The following is a 5,167-nucleotide window of genomic DNA, read 5'->3' as shown; positions in this document are numbered from 1 at the left end:
TTAAGTGGGGATAGTTTATATGATCTAGTCCCTCATGGATAAAAAAATTAGAAGTTTGTTTAAAGTTTAATCTTTGTTGTTTTTGTTACATTTCCTGCAGACTCTTTGTGAATTGTATTAGATCAATATGAAAATCGATCTATTTATGTATAAAAATTTTGTTTTAGTTTATTGATAGTTTATAATAGAGTAAATTACTGAAATCGTCCCTATGGTTTGATCAAAATTTCACATTTGGTCTCTAACTTTTCTTTTGCACTCGGATCGTCCTATGATTTACTTGTTGCATAAGATCTAGTTCTTCATAGTATTCTTTTTTTGTTTTTTTATTTATAGTACCTGTAGTTTGAATACCTACTTAATATTCATTTTTTTTTGAAACGGTAAACTAACTAATCTACTTCTAAATAACCACCTATGTGTCCACCGAGACTTAAACCTCTGACCTTTTATATGAAACGATCACTCCATACCGCTAGGCCATTGACCATTTGGTTCTTTTATTTGTAGTTAATGTTTTAAATCGTGTATTTGTGAACACACCACTTTTTTTTTTGCTACCTTTTTGTGAAATTATGTTGATTGCGTAATCTTAGTTTTTTTATTTGTTTTGCTAATATTGTTTACGTGTTGAGTGTGGCTTAACCTTTGTGGTTGTATTTATATGGTATCATTTCCAAAGATAATATTTTTAATTTTTTACTTTATAAACTACCTTATCAATAAGCTAATTTCAATTAGCTTATTAAAAAGTTAAGTTTATTAGCTATTTTAAAATGCTCACCAAACACTAAATTGTAAAAAGCTCAAAAAAAAAAAAAAAAAAAAAAAAAAAAAAAAAAAAAAAAAACTTATGGTCCAAACATAGTCTTTGTCTCACCAGGAATTCCAATCAAGTTATTGGAATTGTGGATCATATTGGCTTGGAATGCAAAGCGATATGCAGGTTGATCTACTTAATTAAAAAAATGTTTTAAATTAATTTATTGATTGTTTATAATATGATTAACAGTTATTCCATATTACTTTTCACTTTAAGCACCCCTGTCGTTTTCACAACATTAATCCTTTAATTCTCTAACAATGAATTCTAGAGTATATGTGAACGATTATATCGAAGAATTATGAAGCAGAAAGTGTCTTGTTTTATAAAGTCAAAATTAAAAAACAAAAAAAAAAAGGTATTACATATTCTACAACACGAGAATGATTTTCATTGCTTCGATGGCATCAAACCTTTTTACTTATAATTGTTAGAGTAAACTACTGAAATCATCCTTATGGTTTGGTAAAAATTACACGTTTGGTCCCTAACTTTTTTTTCCACACGGGTCGTCCCTATGGTTTGATTTTGTTGCGTTTTCATCCTTATGGTTTGGTCAAAATTACACGTTTAGTCCCTAACTTTATGTATGTAAGGGATGAAAAATGCAACAAAATCAAACCACAAGAACGAAAAACGCAACAAAATCTAACTATAGGGATGATCCGAGTTCAAAAAAAAAGTTAGGGACCAAACGTGCAATTTTGACCAAACCATAGGGACGATTTCAGTAATTTACTCTAATTGTTATTTTCCCGAAAAAGAGACCCATGTCTCAGCGAATTTATTGAATATTAAAACAAGTTTTAATATACTGCTATAATAAGAATCAATCCAAATCTAATCCTCTTTGTAATCTGAAAAGGCCCATGTATTCCATCAGCCCATCATAAACCTCAGCCAAATAGAGTGACAACCCATGCAACTACCATAAGTGAAATTCTGCAGCCTAAAAAAACATTACAGCATACCAAATCAAAGAAAAAAAAAAGGTACCACAATTCACTCCCAAGTCTATGCACCAAAACTAACCGTTCACAAGATAGAAATATGAGTGAATTGGCCTTAAATAGGTATGCACATCCAACCAATCCAATATGTATTATTGTATTAAGTTCGTATCCACTTTATTAATTATCATTTGGATACAAAATCTTTTCAGGTCTGGAGACCCGTATCTCAAAAGTTTCCAAAAATTATCAAATCAATTTACATTTTCTTAATATAGTAAAACTAGCTAGCAAGATGCTATTTAGTCTGCCCGTTCTCTTCCATGTCTGCTATTTACTCTCTATTGTCTGCTGTTTGTTGTACTTTATTAATTAACATTCGAACACAAAGTCTTCTCAGTTCAAGTGTGTATCTCAAAAGTTCAATCTGGTTCACATTTTCTTAATATAGTAAACCTAGATAGGTACTATTCAGTCAGTCAGTTGCTTTTCTATTGTTTGTTATATGTTGTTTGCTATACTTTATTAATTAACATTCGAACACAAAATCTTCTCAGTTCCAGAGACCTGTATCTCAAAAGTCCGATCTTGTTCACATTTTCTTAATATAGTAAACCTAGCTAGGTACTATTCAATTAGTTTGCTGCCTTTCTATTGTCTACTATCTGTTGTTTGCTCTCCATGGTTTGATGTTTGTTGTACAATATTAATTAACATTCGAGCACAAAGTTTTCTTAATTCCAGAGACCTGTATCTCAAAAGTTCAATCTGGTTCACATTTCTTAATATAGTAAACCTAACTAGGTTATTTAGTCAGTTTGTTTCCTTTCTACCGTCTGTTATTTGCTGTGTGTTGTCTGTTGTCTGCTATTTGATGGGTAAATCCATTAGACCTTTGGTATCTTAGTTAAATCAATTCCCATACTAAGGATTATTTGAATAATCCATAGTGTACCCATATCAAATTTTAAAAGGATTTCCTTTTAGTTTATTTATATTTATTCAATGATTTCCTAATTATGATGGAATCCTTGTTTATTTAGGATGTTTATTTTCCCTTATATATATAAGATGTTTAGTTAAATAACTATTTAGGAATATTATTGTTTCATTATTTAGTGATCTATCTTCTAAAGACATCCACAATGATTCAACTTTATAAATTAAGTTTAATGGGTTGTCAAACCACCCATCACTACAACCACCCACCTCCACCACCCGCTACCACCACCCCCACCACCTACCACCACCCACCACCACTACCAACCACCAATCACCATAACCTACTGTTGGATAAGGTGTCTAAGTCCATAACTTATTTGGTATATACTTGACCCGACCGGCATGGTCCATTTGGGTTGCATCTCATCCAAACTATTATGGATAATTTTATGAGAGTTATACACATATGTTTATTAATATATTATGAGTTATAATATATTAATATGAAGTTACGTTATTTAATTAGTTTTAGTCTTAAATTAATTATGAATTAATTTAGAGATTAAAAGGAATACTAATTAATTATGGGCTATTTGTTTTATATAGTGTGGGCTAATACTCATTTGTTAATGGGCTAGGCTTATGTGGAAGTCCATGGATGATCCATAGAGCTTTTAACCCATGGATCCTTGGAAAAGGAAAAGACATGGGTTATTAGGGTTTCACCCTCACCATGCACACTATATAAGCATGCTTATGGAGCATGAAATGGAGCCTAAGAGAAAACTAGTGAACTAGTGTGTGTGTGCATGTGTGTGGCCGATTTTATACAAGGTGTATACTCTCTCAAAGTTTTTCCAAGAGTTTGTGGTGTTTGTGATTCCATTTGAGGCATTCACACTATTGGTGCTTGGCCCTCAAACTCCTTAGAACCAAACTCACCAAAAGGTATGTAATCTCTTCTAACTCTTTTATGTTGAAATGTTCCCCATGCCATGTTAGATAGGTTATAAACCTTGGAAAATTATTATTTTGCATGTATTTAGACAAACATAGATCCAAGGTTTATTAGGGTTGCATGCACACTTAGGAAGTGTTAGATTGCTCAAAACCCAACACCTACAACCTACTATCACCACCCATAACAACCACCCATTATCACCACCCACCTCCATCACCCACGACCCACCCCCCGCCACCACTATCCCCATCACCACCATGCACCATCAACCAACAACCTTCACCCGCTCCTACCATCCACCCATAACCACCACCTCATCCCTCACACACCAAAACCACCACCCAATACCACCACCACCACCACCACCCCCATCACCATTCACTACCGACCACCACTACCTTCACCACCAACCACCGCCACCTATCGATCCACCACCACCACTCGCCTCCACCACCCATCACCACCACCCGTAACCACCACCCTACCCATAACCCACCATCACCAACCACCACCCACCGCCCACCACCCGTCACCATCACTCACTACCACCGCACGCCTCCACTACCTACCATTACCACCACACCTACCAATACCACCGCCACCTACCACCACCACCACTCGCCACCCCCACCACCATTACCCATCACCACTACTATTGTGACATGTTCTTCGGTGGATTGGAAGCTATATAATGGATTTGTTTCGTTAGTTTACCTGAGAACACAACACAGAAGAATCATTAAAAGATGGTCGAGTGTTCTCCCAGGATGTCGCTCTGACGATCAAGTTAGTATTTCTTAGAAGGAGTTCTTAGGGTAAATTGTGTGAGGAAGAAGATGGATCCCTTCCTTGAGATGGAAGAGATCCTTTTATACCTGTTACTTACGGATTGTGGCGACTTTGCCTAGTGGGTGTGATACGTGGCCTCCTCTTACTGGGAGGTGATGTCAGTTCTGGGCGTCGTCAAGCTTTTTATCACGACATGAGTGAATGAGAGGATCATGAGGATTATTCTTTCCTCATGAAGGAAAACGACCTGTCATCCCGGTGTTGGATTACTTTGGCCAAGACCGGGTTTCGGCCAAGGTACTGGCTTGATAAAGTCCCGTCTATGCTTTCCGTTAAGATTAACGTGGCTGTACATGGTAACATTAACAAGTACCTTAGACCAGTAGGCTTCTGTGTTAACGACATAGCAAAGTCGTTCTGGTCTACTCACAGACACGTGGCAGGCTGCTATTGACAACTTATGCAGTTGACAGGGAAAAATCGCCGTTCTTCAACGGTTTCATCATGGAATGGTTCGATACGCCTTTAGCAGCATTTAAGCCATTGTCTCTCCATGCGTTTCCTTCTCACTCTCTGCCCTTCTCTTTCTGCTTTCTTCCTTAAAAGAACCATTTTGACCTTTTCCTTGCGTTCTTCCATGGCTACCGACTGTCCTTCTAGAAGGTATCTTACTGCTGAAGAATGGTAGTCTTTTTAGTTCTG

Source organism: Lactuca saligna, chromosome 6, assembly GCF_052625555.1.
Source record: "Lactuca saligna cultivar CGN05327 chromosome 6, ASM5262555v1, whole genome shotgun sequence".
In the NCBI taxonomy this organism is placed as follows: domain Eukaryota; kingdom Viridiplantae; phylum Streptophyta; class Magnoliopsida; order Asterales; family Asteraceae; genus Lactuca; species Lactuca saligna.
The sequence above is the reverse complement of the archived record's forward strand: the minus strand, read 5'-3'. Positions refer to the sequence as shown.